Source organism: Eurosta solidaginis, chromosome 4, assembly GCF_040869045.1.
Source record: "Eurosta solidaginis isolate ZX-2024a chromosome 4, ASM4086904v1, whole genome shotgun sequence".
Lineage (NCBI taxonomy): Eukaryota > Metazoa > Arthropoda > Insecta > Diptera > Tephritidae > Eurosta > Eurosta solidaginis.
The window spans coordinates 217211261-217238832 of NC_090322.1; the positions used below are offsets into that span (position 1 = coordinate 217211261).

General features: G+C 38.0%; 1 pseudogene; it reads left to right on the forward strand.

Moving 5' to 3' along the window:
* The first annotated feature begins 2803 nt into the window (after positions 1 to 2803).
* LOC137248772 (putative inorganic phosphate cotransporter) lies at positions 2804 to 4188 on the forward strand (annotated as a pseudogene).
* The last annotated feature ends 23384 nt before the right edge of the window (positions 4189 to 27572 follow it).

Below are 27572 nucleotides of genomic sequence, written 5' to 3' on the forward strand. Positions count from 1 at the left end.
CCATACAACTTTTATGTAGGTAGTTATATATTTAATACCCGAACATATATTCGCCTAGAAGTTTCTTCAATTTTCTTCATTTTTTATTGATTTGCTTTATAATGACATTCAAAGTGTTTGCTGTGTACTGTTCCCATTTAATCCCGCAAGGTTGCTCTCTTTAGTTCGGACGCTAGCTTGTGCCGCCAGCCATTGTTTAGGCAGTCAAGGGATAAGGTCACAAAAGTCAGTTTTTCTACTATCTCTCACCTTCTAGAGCTTAAGGCCATTTTTCCTGGATAAAAGAGTTTGCCATGGTCTCCTCGAGGCTATCCTGATAAATTTTTCAATAGAGCAATCCGCGTTTAAGCCCAAAATCCGACAACAGTTAAACAAACATAGTGAATTAAATGTAAAAGATGTATAGGTAGGAATAGGAATAGGAATAGCAAAGAAATAGGAATAGGAATAGGAATGGGAATAGGAATAGGAATAGGAATAGGAATAGGAAGAGGAATAGGAAGAGGAATAGGAATAGGAATAGGAATAGGAATAGGAATAGAAATAGGAATAGGAATAAGAATAGGAATAGAAATAGGAATAGGAATAGGATTAGGAAAGGAATAGGATTAGGAATAGGAATATGAATAGGAATAGGAATAGGAATGGGAATAGGAATAGGAATGGTAATAGGAATAGGAGTAGAAATAGGAATAGGAACAGGAATAGGAATAGCAAAAGTAATCCACTCAGCATTTAGGTGATTAAATTTTGAATTTCCCTACATATCAGTACAATTTCATTACTCTTTCTGACTAAATAATGAGTTCTCATACAATTGAACAAAATAAATAATCAAATATGAATACTTTTGATGATCAAAAACTGAATATCAATCACATTTTGGAATCATATTTGAATCAAATGTGCTTATTTTAGGTGATCAGCAATTTTTAATCATTTTTCAATCAGCTTTCTGAATCTTTTCCGACTATCTTTGTTGACTGAACAATAAATTTTATACTTGTTAAAATTTTCCTTTTCATTGAAAATCTTTTTTTTTTTTTGATTTTTTCAATCATGAAGTTAGAAAAAATATACAAATTTTTTTTATTTATACACAAGATATTGTAAATACTGCTCGTAACCGAAGATGTCCCCAATCATTTCTCCACCTTCGGCTTCCCAGAAAATACATAATGGTTGGAATACAACGGTTGTGAGCTATTTGAACCCCAGGTAAGTGAAACTGTCTTGACATACCTGAATACGGCTTCAACATCCCGTACCTTGTCGTTTTTTAAGATATTGACGATCATAACTGATGTTGGATGTTGCAGTCGCAGGTATATATCAGTCAAGTTTATTTGCGAATTACCTTTGGTTCAAATAGCTCGCTTCCACATTAATAGGAATGTTATCAATTTCTTATCGCTACCCTGCAGTGAAAATGGGAGAGAGTCGCGCAAAACTATGGGTTTCGTTTTAGTGGTTTAATGACTCTTCCTCTGATCTGATGATAATTGGATGCCGGGCGGAATAGTTGACAGCTAGCCTTGTATCAACAGCACTTAAGTCTGACCTATATGTATTTTAAATAATCCAATAAGGGCTGCAAATAAAACCTCCTAAGACGGAACTAGTACAGAACGCGACCAACGAGTGTTGCACAAGTGTTGAAAATTTTCTATCGGTTATGGACGAGTTGACGACATTTTATCGACGAGGTATAGAAAAATTTTAAATTATAATCGCACAATTTATCGATATATTATAGATTTTTTACTGTAGCGTAACTACTTGTTATCGGCGTATTATCGATTTGTTATTAAGATGATTTCGATATGTTGTTTAAAAGTTATCTACTTACTTTCGCAAAGCAAGCGATTTTTTATTATTTATTTTATGAAAAAGTTATCAATTTGTTATCAAAAAGTATTTGATTTGTTATCAGAGTATAACCTACTTCCTATCAGCGTGTTATCGAGAAGCTTTCAGTTTGTTATCAAAAAGTTATCGATATGATATAGAAATGTTGTCATCGGCATGTTGTCGATTTGAAAGATGTACCGGTAAAACTTCAACTTAAAATCGACTGCAATTCAGTAATTCATAATCGATAACTAGACTATAAGAAACCAATCTGAAGCCGATAACAAAATCATTACTCGCGATAATAATTGGTATTCCATAGTCAGCCTTTACTAAAAAATAACTTGTCAAAATTATTTGTTCCTGATAAACTTACATCTATTATGGTTTGACGTCAACCACCTGGCGAGCACCAGTTAACTTAAAAAAAATGGTTTTCTATTCTTACACCCGTCGAATTTAACGAGTACTTAGTACTCAAGCCTTTTTTTCGAATCCCCCTTTGCTGTGTCGCTTTACGTACCAAAGTTGAGAAAATTAGAAAAAGATTTGATTTCTGTAGTTCTATATCATATGTGCTTAAATATAATTGGATGACATTGTATGTGTGCGTATTGGTGTTCGTGTTTTGTAGGGTACGCAACCGATCTTCACCAAATTTTCTGGGTAGTTCTACTTATTTTTATGACTATAAAAAATTTCGGATATGTGGGCGCTGCCACGCCCCCAGCCAATATAAATTTTATTTTTTCGGAAATTAGTACAGTTGAAGTCTAAGCATTCCATGATACAGAGGGTTATACTTTCTTTATACTTTCCAAATATAGCGCAGGCCAACGACTGCCGGGTACGTTGGTGATGCATAGATTTGGTAAATTTCCAACCACGATATGATCTTTTATTTTACACAAGTTCTGAAGTATTGCCTTTAGTTCTATTTATTCAAAGAAGAATGGATGACTCTGTATACAAAGGTTCGTTTATTATTATTCTCTTTTCAAGTTTTCCAGGACCAATCTTCGGTGTACGCCAACAACAAGCTGCTATTTCTCAACATTATTGTTGTATATATGAGTCGTGTCAATGTCTCAACAGCTGTACTCGCTATGACCAATGGCAATGCAACGAATCCAAATTTTGAGGAGTTTTACTGGAATGAAGAACAGAAATCTTACATTTTATCCAGTTTCTATTGGGGTTATGCGCTAGCACAATTTGCAGGTGGCCATTTAAGTCGTCGCTTTGGCTCAAAAGTCATTATACTATTGCATCAGCTATGTGCAGCTTCATTACACGAAGGTGTGTGCATCTCGGAGGTTGGCCCATCTTTTGTGCGATACGCTTACTATAAATAATATTTCAAGGCTTTATTCTTCCTGCAATTACAATTCATCTGGCTAAAAGGTCACCTAAGGAAGAACGAAACATCTTGGGTACACTTAGCTTATCCGGTACCGATTGTGGCACCGTAATAGCAATAACAGCAAGTGGCTTAATCGCAAGTAGCTCATTAGCTTGGCCAGGTATTTCATATATTTCGGCAGTTGCTTGTTTTGTTTGGTGTATTTTGTGGATTGTATTTGGCTCGAATAATACGGCATCGTCAAAATATATCATACCAGCGGAATGCAAATATATCTATCTGTCATTAGAACGCAGCGGTGAATTTTAGACACAAAAGTTGCTTTGGCTGCAATCTTTAAATCAGTAACATTTCTAGCATTTTTGATTTGTGGATCTCGGTGAATGTGTATTTGGTTATAGTGAATGTGCTGGCAAAACGGAATATATTTTCTTTGACGGCATTACGTAGAGCAATCAATACGATCTCGCTGTGGATACTAGCGCTCATATTTCTTGGCATCGGTTACTTGGCGGTACAACAACCGGTTGTACGCTCAACGCGATTGATTTAGCTCCCACTCAAGCTGGCATACTGATGGGATTTTCTAATACCTTGCTGAATAATTTGCCAATATTCTCAACGCTGTTAGTTGGTGTTGTTGTTACGGATGAGGAGAGAAAAGAAAACAAAATTGTTTCTTTGAGATACTAAATAAAATTTTTTCCCGCATTTTGTGTTCCAGCACAATCGCTCGCAATGGCAATGCCATATTTTTGGCTTCGGCCGTAGTTTTCTTTCTTGGCAATTTACTTTACATTATGTCGGGCACCTCGAAGACTCAATCCTGGAATTCAGCTAACTATGATGAAGAAAATTGTATAGAAAAGTCTGCAAATAAAGAAGTTACAGTGAAAGAGTCTGTACAGATGAAAGCAGTGGATATTTTAGAATATATTACGGAAAAAACCATTTTTGAAGAGAGAACAATCTAAAATATATTTTATTAAAAAATTATAGTACAAATAAAATAATTATAATTATTTATAAATGTTATGATTACTGGGTGGTACTGGGTGGGATATCACCCTACCATTATTGTTGTTGTTGTAGTGATAACGACACTCCCCGAAGGTTTTCGGGAATATTATCGACATTTATGGTCCCTTAAGGTATAAACGCGACCATCTTGATAACGATTTAATATGACCACATTAAGCCCCCCGCTATGAGGAAATTGGGGCCGCCAGAGCCTCGGCTGCTAAAGAAACAGGATTCGGCACGGGTATGTGTGGAGCATCTGCTTTCATAGGTTGTTTGCGATAAGAATACTTTTTTAGCCGGAGCATCATCTCTCATTCGCATAACATGACCTTGTCATCGTAGCCGTTGTGTTTTAATTCTCTGAATTATGTTGGTGTCTGCATAAAAATTCTACAATCGTTTTCGTAACTCGACGTCGCCACTTAACTTTCGAACACTAAAAGAGCCGCTTTATCTGATAATATTCTCGCACCTGCGGTTTGTTGTTGATTTTGATCGGGTTATTGCTATTCTTAGTCGTCGTTTTGTCTTAGTCGGGTGACGGGACAATAATTCCATCATCATCGATTGCAGGCTCGGGCTCGCCATCTTCTCATTTCATCGCTCTCTCCATCCAAGAGCACAAAAGAGTTTTCCCTCCACAATCATAGCACCCACTGAATCTCGGTTACCAGGTCACGGTATTCTTTTTTACGGAAGTTTTTCCCGTTAACAAACCTTGACAAACCGAAATGTTTGGTAAAACTCTCGGGCAGATCAAGCTCCATACACTCACGCCTTTCTGAATTTGCTTTTTTCGGTAGCGTTCACACACCTTTCTTGTTGCGTTTGATTTTTCGTAGCCCTGTAAGCAGCGTCTATTCTTTCTGTTGCAGCTAGACATTCTTCCTCATACCAGTTGTTTTTCGTACTCCCCGGTAAAAAACGTTTACCTCAGTGACAGTACGTAGCGCTTTAGATATATGCTGCTCTAGCATTCCTACGTCAGTGTATGATCGCATATGCATGAGATATATAAAGGCGGACTATGCCCAGAAATTGCTTCCCAACAAATTTACTTAGGTCATCAGTGGGCCCAAACTGTAAGTCACTCTTACTGTACTAGCTACTGGGATCGAACCACTTCGTGGAGTCAATAAATTTACCTAGTGTTCTAGTTTCAAGCTTGAAAACCTCCGCGAGATCATTCAAAACGGTTGACTGAAATGAGCTAACTCCTTTTACTTAGTTTCGGCCAGAGACACAGGAAATGATGCATGCCTTCCTACTGCTAATACTTCCGCAGCTGTGGCAGTAATTATATTATGCGATAGCCTTACTAGCAGCGTGAGTACCCAACAAACAGTGACCAGTATGAACCCTTAGCAGCGATGAAAGCCCTGACTTATTAAGGGTCTATTCCAAATGAATACTCCTAATTCTAAAGCTATGGAGAATCCATGCACTTCATTTAAAGGGCCTGTGCAGGATTTTTTAACTTACTTATGTCAAGGATGACTCGATACCAATTTAGTGTTGATTATTACATATAATTGAATATGTATTTATTGAATATAAATTATAAAAGTAATAAAAAAGTAGTACATGAATTAATATGAAAATTAATATGATTTATTAATACGGCATACACTCGCTGGTATGGTTTGCACGTCCGCTCGCTACGAAATAACACGACTGACTAACTCGTACTTGACAGCTCGGCCTCTCCTGACCCCTCGTCCGTCTCGGGCGATGCCAGTTCACCTACATCAATCATGTCTAGTTCAGGACCAAGAATGTCCCATGGCCTCATATGATCGCTGCTCACCACGTTGCAACATTTTCGCTGAGTTACTGTATTATCTGGCAAATCTTCCACCACATATCGGTCAGAGTTCAAAACCTTCGTTATGATATAAGGGCCCTTGAATGATGGATCAAGCTTGTGGGACACACCCGTTGCTGTGGGTACGTAGTCAAGATACACCAAATCTCCCACATTGTATTCACGCGGTTTTGCATGTTTCTCGTCGTACCTCTCTTTCCACCGATTACGCGCTTTGTTGATGTTCACTACTGCTTCCGAACGTTTTTCTTCTACACTGATGTCATTACATTCGATGTTGTCATGTATTGCTTGTATTACCCGATTCTGGGAAACATCTCTCGGGTTGAAGTTGAAAATCAGTTCATTTGGACAAAATTTAGTTATACTATGACATTGAGAGTTGACCGACCATTGAATAGTAGGTAATGTCAAGTCCCAATCCTTCAGTGTCTTGGTACTGCATTTGATTGCACTAAGTATCGTCTTGTTGACCAGCTCTGCCTGTCCATTGGCCCGAGGAGTTCTCACAGCAGTTTTCACATGTTGAATACCATATTTTCCAATGAAGTCTTGGAACATCTTGGATGTGAATGCAGTGCCCCGGTCGGACACAATACGCAACGGTTGTCCAAAAATTGCCATTGCATCTTCCAAAACTTTCACCACTGGTTCGAATTTCGTATTACGCGTTGGTTTCAAAATGATGTATTTACTGAAGCTACACACGATCACCAAAACATGAAGATTGCCCCGCTTGCTCTTGGGGAACGGACCCAAATGATCTATGTGTAAGCTACGGAACGAAATAGGCAAGACCTCACCAAGGTGTAGTTCACCCTCCGGTTTACCTCCCTTTACCTTAAAGAGACAACATTCTTCGCACGCATTAATATAAGTTTTTACATACCTTCGAATCCGAGGAAACCAGAAATGTCTCCCGATTCGATCAATCGTTTTCTCAAGTGCAAAATGCCCAACATCATCGTGGCACGCTTTCGTAATACGCCACCTCATTGCCTGTGGAATTACCAATTTTAGCTTCTGGTTGACGCGTCGATATACTCGACCATCTTGCAGATGATAGTCTGTCTGTATCTGCTTTTCTTCATCGTTGTCGGGTGGACGACCACTCCGCAACACATCCGCAATCTTTCGCACTTTGTCGTCCTGAATTTGCATTGCGCATAACCAATCAGAACTGTCATCAACCGGTGTAACTCTCATCACCCTCTCTGCAACTGTAGTCATCACCGATTCGGGTTGTACTGGCGCTCTTCTTAGCCTGTCTACATGAGCCATTTGCGCCCCTGCACGATGCACACACTTGAAGTCAAACTCTTGGAGTTTTAGCCACCATCTGGCTATTCGTGGTTGAAGAAGCGTTGTTACTTTAGTTTCTATTACGGCATGACAATCGGTTACCATGATAAATGGCCTACCCAAAAGATACACTCTCAATCGCTCAAGAGTTTCGACGATGGCCAACACTTCTAACTCATGGCTGGCGTACTTGGATTCAGCTGCACTGCATTGACGACTGAAGTATTGAACTGGCTTTAATCCCTCTGTTTCCCGCTGTCGTAATACACCAGACAAACTATGGCTACTAGCATCTGTGTGCACTTCATATTCTTTGGCATTGTCAAACATCGCCAATACTGGATCTCGTGTCAATGCCATCTTCAATTCGCCGAACCCTTTTTCCTGCTCCTGTGTCCACTTGAACACCTCGTCCTTCTTGAGTAATTTGGTTAATGGTCTCGATATGTTACTGTACCCTGGGATGAATCTTCTGAAGAATCCTGTTAATCCAAGGAACTGACGTATATTTGTCGCTGTAGTTGGTGTAGGGAATTCCTCCACGCACTGAATTTTGTCACGTCCTGGCCGTATGCCTTCGCCACTCACACTGTGTCCTAAGAAGGTTACCTGCTTCGCCATGAACGCACACTTGGATGGGCGTAATGTTAACCCGGCCCTTCGTACTGCCATTAGAAATTCTTCTAATACCTCGATGCCTTCATGTTCGGTTGCCGTGGCAATGATTACTTCGTCAACGTAATTGATAATTTTATCCCGGTGATTCAAATCTCTTACCAGGTTGACTACCATCTCTTGGAACACCATGGGGGCATTAGCTAACCCAAACGGCATGACTTTGTGTTCGAAGAGACCATCCGGAGTCAAAAATGCTGTATATGGCCGACTAGCTTCTTTTATTGGTATCTGGTAGTACCCGGCAGTCATATACAGCGTTGTAAACCATTAATTACCTCCTAATCGTGCCAGTTGTTCTTCCACAATTGGTATAGGGAACTGTTTTTTTACGGTCACTGCATTTAAGGCCCTGAAGTCGACGCGCATTCTATCTTCGCCGTTCGCTTTCTTCACCAAAACTACTGGTGCTGCATGCGGAGAAGAACTTGGCTGGATAACGTCACAACTTAACAACTCTTTGACTATCGACGACAATATCGGCCTATGTGACAACGGAACTTGATATCTTTTATCCACAACTGGTTCTTCGGTTGTAACTTTGATTTCCATTTCGGTTGCTTTACACCGACCTATACCCCTTAGATCTTCAGAGAAACAATCGTAATACTTATTCAACAAACGCTTGACCCCATCATGCTCTATGTTTTCACCTAATACGTTGACTGACGACTTACTATCAGGTGCTTCTTGCTTTAGCACACCTGATTCAATAACTACCTTTGTGTCATGCATAATATCACGACCTAATAACATTTCATATGGCATACATCGATCCGGTGCTACCAACAACGACAATTCTACTAAACGATCGTCAACCATTGCATTTACTTTTACCTTTTCCTTTGTCTCGACGACTCCACCTCCGAAGCCTGTGAGCTGATGAGTTTCGTGCTCACGTTCTACTTCACTAGGAATCTGGGTCGCTGACACCAGTGAATAGTCGCTACCGGTATCTACAAATGCTGACACTACCTTGCCCCAAACCATAACTTGTTTCATAAATGGTGGGTGTCTTACGCATGGTGCAACCAAACTTGCTACGGTACTCTTACCTACGTTACACGACTTCGCCTCGTGCCCAATCTTATTACATTTGCTGCATCTGGGTTTGCGTGATGGTTGAGGACACTTCGCTGCTAAATGTTCAGTATCGTTGCAATTAAACCCCCTAATGGACTTTCTCAACTGTCCTGTACCTGTTTCGATTTCTTTCTGTTGATGCTGTTGCTGTATGTTGAATGCTGGTTTAACTCCAACGGACGTTGCTGATAAACTTTCAATTGCTTTCAACAGATCGTTACATGTCTTAAATTGTATGGCTAACAACGTCTGCGACAAATGCGGATCGTTGAGCCCCCAATGATATACGAATAAATAGATGCTTGGTCCATTTCTGCTCTACGACCCATATTAAGCATGAAGTAATAATAGTCTTTCATAGACTCACCTTGCTTTCTTTTGCGTCTGTCCATTTCACGGTGTACATCCGCTACGTTGATTTCACTTGGAAAATCATTAGTCAAGGCTTCAACAAAAAGTCGCCATGAACTGAAAAGGGGTTGAGAATCTGCCCAGTCAGTTGCGACACCCTTTAGTTTTGGCTGTGTTGCAAATAATATTTCGTCTTCTGTCCACTGATATATCGCACGCAATTTTTCAATTTTTGCGATAAACTGCTTTGCTGTTAAATAACCCTTAAGTGTATTGAACTCGGGTAATATGCTTATAATTTCCCTCATCGTGTACCTAATCGTATTACTATACTGCCTTGCTGGTATAGAATGCCCTAGTTCATGGCTCAACTGGCCAGTGTGTGGGGTGGATGAGCCCACTGTTACTCCTCCCCACTCTAAATTCGACGCTTGCTGTTTTGCTGTCATTACATTGTAACTTGCAGGCACCATGTTGCCTGTTCCGACTACCAACGTGAATGTTGCTTGGTCTGTAGTATATGTTGCTGGTAATGTGCCATATGATACTGGCACAATGTTGCTTGTTGCTGTGTATGACGTTTCGATACATGTTGCGCCGGAGTTTGTTTGCGCATCGCTACATGTTGCGCCGAAGATTGCTTGCACATTGATACATGTTGCGCCGGAGTTTTTGGGTGCTCCGCTACTTATTTGCGTTTGCTGTGCCTGATTCCACTGCGCTGTTGTTATTTGACTTACCATCTCCGCCATGCTGGTTACTATATCAGGCAATTCTTTGAACTGATTCTGCCAATTCGTCTCGTTGATTTGCAGATAATCGACTTCTTCCTGGTCTAAATCATCTGCCTCGTAAACTTCTATCAGCTTAGCAACTTTGCGTACCTTATTGCCAGAAACTGATAATCCCTGTTGTTGTAACAAACTTGCCATTATTACGCGTTGATTCTGCACAATTGCAATTTCCTTTTCGTTTTTAATGACCGGAGCAAATATTAAATATCCCCTTACGTGTTGCTTGCTGAAATCTTTTTTTCGCTATACACCAATTTTTGGTCTCCGTTTTTCGCCACGATGATTCGTGCTCAAAAAAATGACCAACGTTGCTCGGTTGTGTTGTGAAGTCACACTTCAATTCCCAACACAAAGCATTCACATACATGCGTACGTATGTTTCTTTAACTGGGATGAATACTGTGAGCGTCTATCGCTCAGTCCCTCTCACTATTCACGGTTGCTCTCGGTTGCTACAAAAACTGTGTAGCAAATAGCAGAATTTCAATGCCTTTTGGTGGTGGTTTTATTTTTTCTTACTTACAGGCGCCACTGCGACTCTCTGTTCGTATGCTAGCGGAATTGCTCTGCCGCTGCGCAATTGATTTTGTTGTTGCTGATTTTTCTATGAAAAAATATACTTGCAACGGCTCATTCAATTTTAAAATTGGCGTGATTTGTTGCTGCTTCTGCAATTTCACGTTGATTCTTGTCAAATTTGTTCGCGATCCCCTTCTGATTGTTGTCAAGTATGACTCGATACCAATGTAGTGTTGATTATTACATATAATTGAATATGTATTTATTGAATATAAATTATAAAAGTAATAAAAAGTAGTACATGAATGAATATGAAAATGAATATGATTTATTAATTCAGCATACACTCGCTGGTATGGTTTGCACGTCCGCTCGCTACGAAATAACACGACTGACTAACTCGTACTCGACACTTATCAGAGATAGAAAACGAAACAACTTAGATCCGAGTGGCGTTTGGACAATCACGGGGGTTAAAGAGTATTCAAACAAGGGAGTTTAATCGAAATTGATTGAATAGACTCGCTTAACAATCTCTGATCTTAATTTGTTCTTCCTTTTACCGACGCTACGTATTAACTCTTTAAGTGTCAATTATCCTGCGATATTCTGATGGGCTCCCCAGTGTTTTTCATTTTCAGTTTCTCCTTCCTTATTATAATGGCATTACGATTAAATTATTCATATGTCCTCAGAATTGCAAGCAAAAACCACATTTAAAAAAATACTGGCAAATAAGAAACACTTACGATTATGCGAAGTCATACCAAGTTCATGCATAAGTCGTAAAGGAAAAGGAAATCAAAAAGTAAAAACAGAAAAACATCAGCTGGCACACACGTACTTATGACGTGTAGATATGTAAAAGCACAAAGAAGAGCAAATATCCGCGAAATATAATATTTAATGATATTCAAATGAGCCAATCATTAACATTCATAATCCTAGAATTGGTTTTTAAAACAAACAAAAAAAATTAATGTAAATATTGCGCATATAAAGTGTTTGCTCACAATTTTCTGTGTTTATCGACGATGAATCTATGTTATGTTAACCATAAAAATAATATTGGAAATAAAATTTTAGATGTTATGAGTTTAATTTACAATAAATATAGAATGAGAGATATTAAAATAAAGTCATAAACTCCACACCAGAAGTTAAACATCGGTAGCAATTGGGGCATTGCAATTAATAATGATTGGAATTTATACTTGGAGAAGGGGTGGAAGAGAAAAAGAGAGAGGGTAGCGGGAGAGGGAGATAGTGGAGGGAGAGGGAGAGGGAAAGGAAAGGGGAAATGTAAAGGTAAAGTGAAGGGCAACAGTAAGAGGGAGGGAGGGTTAGGGGTAGATTTTCCGATTTGGAAGTGTTTAGAATCCTTCATGTCATTTTAATCCTTCCGTCATCCGCAGGTATCATATTTTAGGTTAGAACCATATTTAAGTCCAACCATCAGGCTTTCTGAATGCTGGACATAGGGCAGCTTAGTTAAGCTTAAAAGGATTGCGCAGAAAAATTGCATCGCGGTACGATACTTAGGCTGCCAATAGACTCATTGTGTTACCCAAACTGGTAAAAAACACCGAGTTATTCAGATCGAACCACTTCGCGCAGTCAATAAGTTTAACTATCGGCGCAATTTCGAGCCTTAAACTTCAGCGAAATCACCTATTGTTGCTGTAGATATAAAAACACTCCGCAAAGATTTTGGAGAGTGTTGTCAATGATGATGATCCTGATAGATCCGGTACGTTCCGGAATTAATGTTTGTTATTTAAGTCGCCTCTTACAACAGGCGTACCTGCCTTGGATATATTCTTAGCCCCCTGACCCACTTAGCATAATATCACCGGTCTTATTGCTCTGTGTACCTTGATGAAAAACAGCGAGGTGGAGTGGAAAAAAAAAATGAAATGGAGAAGAGATTGAGAATGAGGTATATTAAAGGGAAGAGCAAAAGTAAGATAAATCAGGGCCGTATGAAAAAGAGTAATAGGATAACGCTTAGGATTAACAATAGGAATATATGAACTGGAATAGGATTAGGAATAGGAATAGGAAGAGGAATAAGAATAGGAATAGGAGTAGGAATAGGAATAAAAATATGGATAGGAATAGGAATAAAAATAGGAATACGAGTAGGGATAGTGTTTAAGCGACTTAAACTATGAGTTTTTTCTTTCGTTTGTTTCAAAAGCGCTGAAATTCTCATCCGGCTTATGAAATATTCTAAAGATATAGTTTTAGTTTTTAATTTTAAAGGGAGGTTCTTCGAGTAGAAGATGGGGTGCCAATACCTCAGAGCCCAGTGTACGCCTCCACATCACATTTTGAAAGGGGTCTTCAAATAGAAGATGAGGTGGCTCATTAGAGCGAAACCTCAGAGTTCCCTACGCTCGCCCCAAATTAAATAAATAGATGATGTATATTGGAACGATTTTCCGTCATCCCTTGTCAAATTTGGTTTTGAGACAAACCGGTTTCGGCGTTGTGCCATCATCAGTGTCGATTTTCGTTCTGATCTGTTGTTGTCATTTGTCCTGTATTTATAGTTCGTAGGTATATGAGCAGGTATTGTCAAATTCATGCTTGTGTATATTTAGTTATGTGTATGTGCTGTTGTTCGTTCAGAACCGAGGGTGGTTTACTAATCGATTTGTGTGGCTGACTGGGGTAGGTAGAAATCTGTGATTTTAGTCGTTTGACCTTCTTTGTCGGTTTTTTGTTTTGGTGTGTTAATTGTTTTGTGTTTATTTGTTGTTGTGCGTTTGTCTGTTGTACCTGTGTGATTAAGTTGTTTCCTGTAAACAAGTTTTAAAGGCTCGAATATTGTGTCAGAAATGGTGTTTATCTGTTCGTTTATTATTCTACCGTCGAATGTTTTCTGTTTGTAGATTTCCATGTTTTCGAGTACGTTGAGACGTCGGCCCTTTTCTTGTATGTGAAGAACCCTAACTGTTTTATTGATGTTTGCTGGGGAACATTCATTCTCGACCATGTGATTCGCGAAGTTAGACTCGGGTATAATGTTTGGATTCCGTATTTTTTTGTTGTAATCTCTAATATGTTCTCTGAACCTCGTTCTTATTTGCCGTCCTGTTTGTCCTATGTAACTATGCTGGCATCCGCAAGTAAGCTTGTATACGCCGTGGCTGCTAAACGGATCCTCTGAGTTAATGTTAGTTCTTAGTTTTCGCCCTAGATTGTTCGATGTTTTGAATGCTGTGTTAATATTGTATTTTTTAAAGAAATTTGCCAATTTATATGTTGCTTTTCCAGTATATGTCATAGTCGTCCAGCTATTATTTTCTTTTTCATTATTTCTTTTTGGTTCTCCATTTGTCCTTCTGAGCTTATCTACTAGTGCTTTTTTATATCCGTTGTTTGCAGCGATATTATATATGACCTCAAGTTCTCTCTTATATGCCTCTTGTGTAAGAGGTGTTCTTTCAAGTCTATGTACCAAGTGCCTTAATGCTGCATTTTTATGATGTTGAGGGTGATTTGAGGTATTGTGTATTATTGTGTCGGTGGCCGTTGACTTTCTATATATGTCATAGTTAAATCTTTTGGCTTCTTTATCAATATTTATCGTGAGGTCTAGATAGTTGATTCCTCCGTCTTTTTCGGTTTCCATTGTAAATTTTATATTGCCGTGCTGTTTGTTGAGGTATTCCAGTACGAGCTCTTCGTTATTAGTAGTTAAAACGCATATTATGTCATCCACGTATCTAGCATAAAATGACACGCCTAATTTGGATTTCAGATCCTGTATGTACTTTTCTTCCAGATTTTGCATGAACACTTCCATAAGAATTGCTGATGTGGGGCTTCCCATTCCAAGACCGTTTGTTTGTCTATATATTTTATTGTTGAATTTAAAATAGTTTTGACGTAAAGTGGTTCTTAGCGTATTTGTGATTTGCATACTTTTCACTTTGTTTTTTGTGTTATGAACTATTGTTGAGCTAACTATGTCCAAAGTCTCCGATAGTGGTATAGATGGGTATAAATCTTTTATGTCAAAAGATACCAATTTGCTGTTTCTTGTTAGCTCTACGGTCTCGAGTCTCTCTATTAGTTCTGTTGTGTTAGCTATTGCATATTCGTTCCTTAGCTCCAGAGTGTCTATCAATATCGTTTTTAAATATTTGGACAGTTTGTAACATGGTGCCGATTTAAAATTAATGATGGGCCTCATTGGCGTGTTCGGCTTGTGGATTTTTGGTAGCGCAACCAGTGGAGGAGCCGAAGGGTTCATTTGGACCAATCTATGTGCCATGTTAGAATCTACTATATTTGTTGCATTTTTTATAGCAACTTTGATTTGTTTTTGGTATTCATCTGTGGGATCCTCTCTCATTCTACGACATTTCATTTCCTCTATGAGATCCTCGGTTTTGGATATATATTGCTCTTTTTCGATTAGCACAGTGGTGTTTCCTTTGTCCGCTTTCGTTGTGACAATATTGTTTTTCCTTAGTTTATGACGTAGATTCTTTATTGTTTTCTCCTCTGTATTCGTTTTTTGTCCTTCCTGTGCTTTCACCTCCTTTCTTATGATTTCCCTGCACATGTGTCTTGCGTGCTCCTGTTCTTCCTGTGGTATCAATGATATTGCGATCTCCGCATCTACAATCGCTTGCTCCGTTTTTCTTACTGTATTCTGGTCCATGATATTGTGCTTCAGGCCCTTTTCGAGAAGTTGTGCCTCTTCCTTGGTAATGGCCACTGTTGTGAGGTTAACGAACTTGTCATGAAACTGGTGAGTGTTTTGGTTTTGGTTACCCTCTCGTCGTCCTGCCAGCTTGTCCAATTTTCGGTTCAGCGACCTGTATTTTTGTTGTAGTTCCTGATCGACCTCTGTCTTAATGCGGTCGAAACATTCCATTAATACAGTCGTAGGTAGTTGTTCTGCCAATCTTAAATGGATAGATAATAACTCGGCATTTATCTCATCCTTCTTCGAGTATAAGCTTTCCAACTCATATTTTAAAAAATCCTTTTCCGCTTTTCTAACTGTTTTCCTGCTAGATTTGGTATTTGCCTTTATTGTTATTTTTGCGAATTTCGGAGTAACATTCAATTCCAGGCATTGTTTGTTGAACCAAATGCTCGCCTTTGCTTTATATATTTTCAGTAGGCGTCGCTTGTAAATTGTTAGTAGTCCGTTCGCGTTCAAGTTAAAAGCCTGACAAGCAATAACTGACTTATCTTGTTTGGTTGATTTTCCGACAGGGTGGATAAATGATGTATATTGGAACGATTTTCCGTCATCCCTTGTCAAATTTGGTTTTGAGACAAAACGGTTTCGGCGTTGTGCCATCATCAGTGTCGATTTTCGTTCTGATCTGTTGTTGTCATTTGTCCTGTATTTATAGTTCGTAGGTATATGAGCAGGTATTGTCAAATTCATGCTTGTGTATATTTAGTTATGTGTATGTGCTGTTGTTCGTTCAGAACCGAGGGTGGTTTACTAATCGATTTGTGTGGCTGACTGGGGTAGGTAGAAATCTGTGATTTTAGTCGTTTGACCTTCTTTGTCGGTTTTTTGTTTTGGTGTGTTAATTGTTTTGTGTTTATTTGTTGTTGTGCGTTTGTCTGTTGTACCTGTGTGATTAAGTTGTTTCCTGTAAACAAGTTTTAAAGGCTCGAATATTGTGTCAGAAATGGTGTTTATCTGTTCGTTTATTATTCTACCGTCGAATGTTTTCTGTTTGTAGATTTCCATGTTTTCGAGTACGTTGAGACGTCGGCCCTTTTCTTGTATGTGAAGAACCCTAACTGTTTTATTGATGTTTGCTGGGGAACATTCATTCTCGACCATGTGATTCGCGAAGTTAGACTCGGGTATAATGTTTGGATTCCGTATTTTTTTGTTGTAATCTCTAATATATTCTCTGAACCTCGTTCTTATTTGCCGTCCTGTTTGTCCTATGTAACTATGCTGGCATCCGCAAGTAAGCTTGTATACGCCGTGGCTGCTAAACGGATCCTCTGAGTTAATGTTAGTTCTTAGTTTTCGCCCTAGATTGTTCGATGTTTTGAATGCTGTGTTAATATTGTATTTTTTAAAGAAATTTGCCAATTTATATGTTGCTTTTTCAGTATATGTCATAGTCGTCCAGCTATTATTTTCTTTTTCATTATTTCTTTTTGGTTCTCCATTTGTCCTTCTGAGCTTATCTACTAGTGCTTTTTTATATCCGTTGTTTGCAGCGATATTATATATGACCTCAAGTTCTCTCTTATATGCCTCTTGTGTAAGAGGTGTTCTTTCAAGTCTATGTACCAAGTGCCTTAATGCTGCATTTTTATGATGTTGAGGGTGATTTGAGGTATTGTGTATTATTGTGTCGGTGGCCGTTGACTTTCTATATATGTCATAGTTAAATCTTTTGGCTTCTTTATCAATATTTATCGTGAGGTCTAGATAGTTGATTCCTCCGTCTTTTTCGGTTTCCATTGTAAATTTTATATTGCCGTGCTGTTTGTTGAGGTATTCTAGTACGAGCTCTTCGTTATTAGTAGTTAAAACGCATATTATGTCATCCACGTATCTAGCATAAAATGACACGCCTAATTTGGATTTCAGATCCTGTATGTACTTTTCTTCCAGATTTTGCATGAACACTTCCATAAGAATTGCTGATGTGGGGCTTCCCATTCCAAGACCGTTTGTTTGTCTATATATTTTATTGTTGAATTTAAAATAGTTTTGACGTAAAGTGGTTCTTAGCGTATTTGTGATTTGCATACTTTTCACTTTGTTTTTTGTGTTATGAACTATTGTTGAGCTAACTATGTCCAAAGTCTCCGATAGTGGTATAGATGGGTATAAATCTTTTATGTCAAAAGATACCAATTTGCTGTTTCTTGTTAGCTCTACGGTCTCGAGTCTCTCTATTAGTTCTGTTGTGTTAGCTATTGCATATTCGTTCCTTAGCTCCAGAGTGTCTATCAATATCGTTTTTAAATATTTGGACAGTTTGTAACATGGTGCCGATTTAAAATTAATGATGGGCCTCATTGGCGTGTTCGGCTTGTGGATTTTTGGTAGCGCAACCAGTGGAGGAGCCGAAGGGTTCATTTGGACCAATCTATGTGCCATGTTAGAATATACTATATTTGTTGCATTTTTTATAGCAACTTTGATTTGTTTTTGGTATTCATCTGTGGGATCCTCTCTCATTCTACGACATTTCATTTCCTCTATGAGATCCTCGGTTTTGGATATATATTGCTCTTTTTCGATTAGCACAGTGGTGTTTCCTTTGTCCGCTTTCGTTGTGACAATATTGTTTTTCCTTAGTTTATGACGTAGATTCTTTATTGTTTTCTCCTCTGTATTCGTTTTTTGTCCTTCCTGTGCTTTCACCTCCTTTCTTATGATTTCCCTGCACATGTGTCTTGCGTGCTCCTGTTCTTCCTGTGGTATCAATGATATTGCGATCTCCGCATCTACAATCGCTTGCTCCGTTTTTCTTACTGTATTCTGGTCCATGATATTGTGCTTCAGGCCCTTTTCGAGAAGTTGTGCCTCTTCCTTGGTAATGGCCACTGTTGTGAGGTTAACGAACTTGTCATTTTAAATTCAACAATAAAATATATAGACAAACAAACGGTCTTGGAATGGGAAGCCCCACATCAGCAATTCTTATGGAAGTGTTCATGCAAAATCTGGAAGAAAAGTACATACAGGATCTGAAATCCAAATTAGGCGTGTCATTTTATGCTAGATACGTGGATGACATAATATGCGTTTTAACTACTAATAACGAAGAGCTCGTACTGGAATACCTCAACAAACAGCACGGCAATATAAAATTTACAATGGAAACCGAAAAAGACGGAGGAATCAACTATCTAGACCTCACGATAAATATTGATAAAGAAGCCAAAAGATTTAACTATGACATATATAGAAAGTCAACGGCCACCGACACAATAATACACAATACCTCAAATCACCCTCAACATCATAAAAATGCAGCATTAAGGCACTTGGTACATAGACTTGAAAGAACACCTCTTACACAAGAGGCATATAAGAGAGAACTTGAGGTCATATATAATATCGCTGCAAACAACGGATATAAAAAAGCACTAGTAGATAAGCTCAGAAGGACAAATGGAGAACCAAAAAGAAATAATGAAAAAGAAAATAATAGCTGGACGACTATGACATATACTGGAAAAGCAACATATAAATTGGCAAATTTCTTTAAAAAATACAATATTAACACAGCATTCAAAACATCGAACAATCTAGGGCGAAAACTAAGAACTAACATTAACTCAGAGGATCCGTTTAGCAGCCACGGCGTATACAAGCTTACTTGCGGATGCCAGCATAGTTACATAGGACAAACAGGACGGCAAATAAGAACGAGGTTCAGAGAACATATTAGAGATTACAACAAAAAAATACGGAATCCAAACATTATACCCGAGTCTAACTTCGCGAATCACATGGTCGAGAATGAATGTTCCCCAGCAAACATCAATAAAACAGTTAGGGTTCTTCACATACAAGAAAAGGGCCGACGTCTCAACGTACTCGAAAACATGGAAATCTACAAACAGAAAACATTCGACGGTAGAATAATAAACGAACAGATAAACACCATTTCTGACACAATATTCGAGCCTTTAAAACTTGTTTACAGGAAACAACTTAATCACACAGGTACAACAGACAAACGCACAACAACAAATAAACACAAAACAATTAACACACCAAAACAAAAAACCGACAAAGAAGGTCAAACGACTAAAATCACAGATTTCTACCTACCCCAGTCAGCCACACAAATCGATTAGTAAACCACCCTCGGTTCTGAACGAACAACAGCACATACACATAACTAAATATACACAAGCATGAATTTGACAATACCTGCTCATATACCTACGAACTATAAATACAGGACAAATGACAACAACAGATCAGAACGAAAATCGACACTGATGATGGCACAACGCCGAAACCGGTTTGTCTCAAAACCAAATTTGACAAGGGATGACGGAAAATCGTTCCAATATACATCATTTATCCACCCTGTCGGAAAATCAACCAAACAAGATAAGTCAGTTATTGCTTGTCAGGCTTTTAACTTGAACGCGAACGGACTACTAACAATTTACAAGCGACGCCTACTGAAAATATATAAAGCAAAGGCGAGCATTTGGTTCAACAAACAATGCCTGGAATTGAATGTTACTCCGAAATTCGCAAAAATAACAATAAAGGCAAATACCAAATCTAGCAGGAAAACAGTTAGAAAAGCGGAAAAGGATTTTTTAAAATATGAGTTGGAAAGCTTATACTCGAAGAAGGATGAGATAAATGCCGAGTTATTATCTATCCATTTAAGATTGGCAGAACAACTACCTACGACTGTATTAATGGAATGTTTCGACCGCATTAAGACAGAGGTCGATCAGGAACTACAACAAAAATACAGGTCGCTGAACCGAAAATTGGACAAGCTGGCAGGACGACGAGAGGGTAACCAAAACCAAAACACTCACCAGTTTCATGACAAGTTCGTTAACCTCACAACAGTGGCCATTACCAAGGAAGAGGCACAACTTCTCGAAAAGGGCCTGAAGCACAATATCATGGACCAGAATACAGTAAGAAAAACGGAGCAAGCGATTGTAGATGCGGAGATCGCAATATCATTGATACCACAGGAAGAACAGGAGCACGCAAGACACATGTGCAGGGAAATCATAAGAAAGGAGCTGAAAGCACAGGAAGGACAAAAAACGAATACAGAGGAGAAAACAATAAAGAATCTACGTCATAAACTAAGGAAAAACAATATTGTCACAACGAAAGCGGACAAAGGAAACACCACTGTGCTAATCGAAAAAGAGCAATATATATCCAAAACCGAGGATCTCATAGAGGAAATGAAATGTCGTAGAATGAGAGAGGATCCCACAGATGAATACCAAAAACAAATCAAAGTTGCTATAAAAAATGCAACAAATATAGTAGATTCTAACATGGCACATAGATTGGTCCAAATGAACCCTTCGGCTCCTCCACTGGTTGCGCTACCAAAAATCCACAAGCCGAACACGCCAATGAGGCCCATCATTAATTTTAAATCGGCACCATGTTACAAACTGTCCAAATATTTAAAAACGATATTGATAGACACTCTGGAGCTAAGGAACGAATATGCAATAGCTAACACAACAGAACTAATAGAGAGACTCGAGACCGTAGAGCTAACAAGAAACAGCAAATTGGTATCTTTTGACATAAAAGATTTATACCCATCTATACCACTATCGGAGACTTTGGACATAGTTAGCTCAACAATAGTTCATAACACAAAAAACAAAGTGAAAAGTATGCAAATCACAAATACGCTAAGAACCACTTTACGTCAAAACTATTTTAAATTCAACAATAAAATATATAGACAAACAAACGGTCTTGGAATGGGAAGCCCCACATCAGCAATTCTTATGGAAGTGTTCATGCAAAATCTGGAAGAAAAGTACATACAGGATCTGAAATCCAAATTAGGCGTGTCATTTTATGCTAGATACGTGGATGAAATAATATGCGTTTTAACTACTAATAACGAAGAGCTCGTACTGGAATACCTCAACAAACAGCACGGCAATATAAAATTTACAATGGAAACCGAAAAAGACGGAGGAATCAACTATCTAGACCTCACGATAAATATTGATAAAGAAGCCAAAAGATTTAACTATGACATATATAGAAAGTCAACGGCCACCGACACAATAATACACAATACCTCAAATCACCCTCAACATCATAAAAATGCAGCATTAAGGCACTTGGTACATAGACTTGAAAGAACACCTCTTACACAAGAGGCATATAAGAGAGAACTTGAGGTCATATATAATATCGCTGCAAACAACGGATATAAAAAAGCACTAGTAGATAAGCTCAGAAGGACAAATGGAGAACCAAAAAGAAATAATGAAAAAGAAAATAATAGCTGGACGACTATGACATATACTGGAAAAGCAACATATAAATTGGCAAATTTCTTTAAAAAATACAATATTAACACAGCATTCAAAACATCGAACAATCTAGGGCGAAAACTAAGAACTAACATTAACTCAGAGGATCCGTTTAGCAGCCACGGCGTATACAAGCTTACTTGCGGATGCCAGCATAGTTACATAGGACAAACAGGACGGCAAATAAGAACGAGGTTCAGAGAACATATTAGAGATAACAACAAAAAAATACGGAATCCAAACATTATACCCGAGTCTAACTTCGCGAATCACATGGTCGAGAATGAATGTTCCCCAGCAAACATCAATAAAACAGTTAGGGTTCTTCACATACAAGAAAAGGGCCGACGTCTCAACGTACTCGAAAACATGGAAATCTACAAACAGAAAACATTCGACGGTAGAATAATAAACGAACAGATAAACACCATTTCTGACACAATATTCGAGCCTTTAAAACTTGTTTACAGGAAACAACTTAATCACACAGGTACAACAGACAAACGCACAACAACAAATAAACACAAAACAATTAACACACCAAAACAAAAAACCGACAAAGAAGGTCAAACGACTAAAATCACAGATTTCTACCTACCCCAGTCAGCCACACAAATCGATTAGTAAACCACCCTCGGTTCTGAACGAACAACAGCACATACACATAACTAAATATACACAAGCATGAATTTGACAATACCTGCTCATATACCTACGAACTATAAATACAGGACAAATGACAACAACAGATCAGAACGAAAATCGACACTGATGATGGCACAACGCCGAAACCGGTTTGTCTCAAAACCAAATTTGACAAGGGATGACGGAAAATCGTTCCAATATACATCATTTATCCACCCTGTCGGAAAATCAACCAAACAAGATAAGTCAGTTATTGCTTGTCAGGCTTTTAACTTGAACGCGAACGGACTACTAACAATTTACAAGCGACGCCTACTGAAAATATATAAAGCAAAGGCGAGCATTTGGTTCAACAAACAATGCCTGGAATTGAATGTTACTCCGAAATTCGCAAAAATAACAATAAAGGCAAATACCAAATCTAGCAGGAAAACAGTTAGAAAAGCGGAAAAGGATTTTTTAAAATATGAGTTGGAAAGCTTATACTCGAAGAAGGATGAGATAAATGCCGAGTTATTATCTATCCATTTAAGATTGGCAGAACAACTACCTACGACTGTATTAATGGAATGTTTCGACCGCATTAAGACAGAGGTCGATCAGGAACTACAACAAAAATACAGGTCGCTGAACCGAAAATTGGACAAGCTGGCAGGACGACGAGAGGGTAACCAAAACCAAAACACTCACCAGTTTCATGACAAGTTCGTTAACCTCACAACAGTGGCCATTACCAAGGAAGAGGCACAACTTCTCGAAAAGGGCCTGAAGCACAATATCATGGACCAGAATACAGTAAGAAAAACGGAGCAAGCGATTGTAGATGCGGAGATCGCAATATCATTGATACCACAGGAAGAACAGGAGCACGCAAGACACATGTGCAGGGAAATCATAAGAAAGGAGGTGAAAGCACAGGAAGGACAAAAAATGAATACAGAGGAGAAAACAATAAAGAATCTACGTCATAAACTAAGGAAAAACAATATTGTCACAACGAAAGCGGACAAAGGAAACACCACTGTGCTAATCGAAAAAGAGCAATATATATCCAAAACCGAGGATCTCATAGAGGAAATGAAATGTCGTAGAATGAGAGAGGATCCCACAGATGAATACCAAAAACAAATCAAAGTTGCTATAAAAAATGCAACAAATATAGTAGATTCTAACATGGCACATAGATTGGTCCAAATGAACCCTTCGGCTCCTCCACTGGTTGCGCTACCAAAAATCCACAAGCCGAACACGCCAATGAGGCCCATCATTAATTTTAAATCGGCACCATGTTACAAACTGTCCAAATATTTAAAAACGATATTGATAGACACTCTGGAGCTAAGGAACGAATATGCAATAGCTAACACAACAGAACTAATAGAGAGACTCGAGACCGTAGAGCTAACAAGAAACAGCAAATTGGTATCTTTTGACATAAAAGATTTATACCCATCTATACCACTATCGGAGACTTTGGACATAGTTAGCTCAACAATAGTTCATAACACAAAAAACAAAGTGAAAAGTATGCAAATCACAAATACGCTAAGAACCACTTTACGTCAAAACTATTTTAAATTCAACAATAAAATATATAGACAAACAAACGGTCTTGGAATGGGAAGCCCCACATCAGCAATTCTTATGGAAGTGTTCATGCAAAATCTGGAAGAAAAGTACATACAGGATCTGAAATCCAAATTAGGCGTGTCATTTTATGCTAGATACGTGGATGACATAATATGCGTTTTAACTACTAATAACGAAGAGCTCGTACTGGAATACCTCAACAAACAGCACGGCAATATAAAATTTACAATGGAAACCGAAAAAGACGGAGGAATCAACTATCTAGACCTCACGATAAATATTGATAAAGAAGCCAAAAGATTTAACTATGACATATATAGAAAGTCAACGGCCACCGACACAATAATACACAATACCTCAAATCACCCTCAACATCATAAAAATGCAGCATTAAGGCACTTGGTACATAGACTTGAAAGAACACCTCTTACACAAGAGGCATATAAGAGAGAACTTGAGGTCATATATAATATCGCTGCAAACAACGGATATAAAAAAGCACTAGTAGATAAGCTCAGAAGGACAAATGGAGAACCAAAAAGAAATAATGAAAAAGAAAATAATAGCTGGACGACTATGACATATACTGGAAAAGCAACATATAAATTGGCAAATTTCTTTAAAAAATACAATATTAACACAGCATTCAAAACATCGAACAATCTAGGGCGAAAACTAAGAACTAACATTAACTCAGAGGATCCGTTTAGCAGCCACGGCGTATACAAGCTTACTTGCGGATGCCAGCATAGTTACATAGGACAAACAGGACGGCAAATAAGAACGAGGTTCAGAGAACATATTAGAGATTACAACAAAAAAATACGGAATCCAAACATTATACCCGAGTCTAACTTCGCGAATCACATGGTCGAGAATGAATGTTCCCCAGCAAACATCAATAAAACAGTTAGGGTTCTTCACATACAAGAAAAGGGCCGACGTCTCAACGTACTCGAAAACATGGAAATCTACAAACAGAAAACATTCGACGGTAGAATAATAAACGAACAGATAAACACCATTTCTGACACAATATTCGAGCCTTTAAAACTTGTTTACAGGAAACAACTTAATCACACAGGTACAACAGACAAACGCACAACAACAAATAAACACAAAACAATTAACACACCAAAACAAAAAACCGACAAAGAAGGTCAAACGACTAAAATCACAGATTTCTACCTACCCCAGTCAGCCACACAAATCGATTAGTAAACCACCCTCGGTTCTGAACGAACAACAGCACATACACATAACTAAATATACACAAGCATGAATTTGACAATACCTGCTCATATACCTACGAACTATAAATACAGGACAAATGACAACAACAGATCAGAACGAAAATCGACACTGATGATGGCACAACGCCGAAACCGGTTTGTCTCAAAACCAAATTTGACAAGGGATGACGGAAAATCGTTCCAATATACATCATTTATCCACCCTGTCGGAAAATCAACCAAACAAGATAAGTAAATAAATAGAGGTTTTTCTAGTAGAAAGTGGGGTGCCAATACCTCAGAGCCCCCTGCTCGTCTCCATATCACATTTTTAAAGGGGTCTTCAAATAGAAGATGAGATGGCTCATTAGAGCGAAACCTCAGAGTTCCCTATGCTCGCCCCAAATTAAATAAATAAAGGTGTACCGATGCTTTGCATTGTCCCGTATTTTAAATACACCATAAATAAAATTAAAAATAACAAACTTAATAAATTGAATACATTAAAATAAAGATATTATAAATAAATAAAGGTGTACCGATGGTTTGCATCGTCCCGTGTTTTAAATACACCATAAACTAAATGAACATAAAATACAGTCCATTAAACTACAAATTTATAAAATAATAAATTTAAAAAATGCTTGGTTGCAGTGGGCTTTGAACCCGCAACCCCAAACGTTTGAGTCGGGTACGTCATCCACTGTGCCACGACTCATACGCCTACAAGCACATCAAATTACTCGCTTATAACTCACATTAAACTGCTCGCCCTCAACTGCCCCACGCTTAGCTAGATAGGAATAGGAATGGGAATCGAAACAGAAATAGGAATAGGAATAGGAACAGGAATAGGAATAGGAATAGAAATAGGAATCTAAATAGGAACAGGAATAGGAATAGGCATAGGAATGGGCATAGGAATAGGAATAGGAAAAGGAATAGGAATAGGATTAGGAATAGGAATAGGAATAGGAATAGGAGTAGGAATAAGAATAGGAATAGGAACAGGAATAGGAATGGGAAAAGGAATATGAATAGCAATAGGAATAGAAATAGAAATGGGAATAGAAAAAGGAATAGGAATATTAATATTAATAGGAATAATAATAGCAATACGAATAGGAATTGGAATAAGAATAGGAATAGGAATAGAAAAAGTAATAGGAATGGGAATAGGATTGGGAATAGGGTAATGAGTAGGAATAAAAATAAGAATAAGAATAGGTAAAGGAAAAGGATTAGAAATATGGATACGAATAGAAATGGGAATAGGAATTGGAATATGTAAAGGAAAAGGAGTATAAGTTGGAATAAGGATAAGAATAGAAATAGGGATAGGCATAAGAATAGGAATAGGAATAGGAATGAGAATAGGAATAAGAATAGGAATAGGAATAGGAATAGGAACAGGAATAGGTATCGGTATAGGAATAGGAATAGTAATAGGAATAGGAATAGGAATAATAATAGGAATAGGAATAGGAATAGAAATAGTAATAGAAATAGGAATAGTATTAGGAATAGGAATAGGAATGGGAATAGGAATAGGAATGGGAATAGGTATAGGAATAGGAATAGGAATAGGAATAGAAATAGTAATAGGAATAGGAATAGTATTAGGATTAGGAATAGGAATAGGAATAAAACAGGAATAGGAAGAGAAATAAGAATAGGAATAGAAATAGGAGTAGGAACAAGAAAATGAATAAGAATATGGATAGGAATGGGACTAAAAATAGGAATACGAGTAGGAATATGAATAGGAATAGGAATGGGAATAGAAACAGAAATAGGAATAGGAATAGGAATATGAATAGGACTAGGAATAGGAATAGGAATAGGAATAGGAATAGGAAAAGGAATAGGAATAGGAATAGAAATAGGATTAGGAATAGGAATCGGAATAGAAATAGAAATAGGAATAGAAATAAGAATAGAAACAGGAATAGGAAAAGGAATAGGAGTAGGAATACGAATAGAAATAGGAATAAGGATAGAAATAGAAATAGGGCTGCAAGGCAACTGATTTTCGCCGCAGAGCTTTTCATAGCAGAAATACACTCGGAGTGTTCATAACCAAAAAAAAAACAGAAAATAATTGTTTTCAATAGAATATATGTGCTTCTACGTTTTTGATGTTTTTTGTGTTGTGGTTGGCGGAGCACGCTACCAACACACTGCCCCGGTTAGAGGAATAGCAGATTGCGTTGTGCATCTACTAGTAGTACTACTACATACTACTCACTGAACGACGGAAAATAACCTGGCAGTGACTAATGTAATTC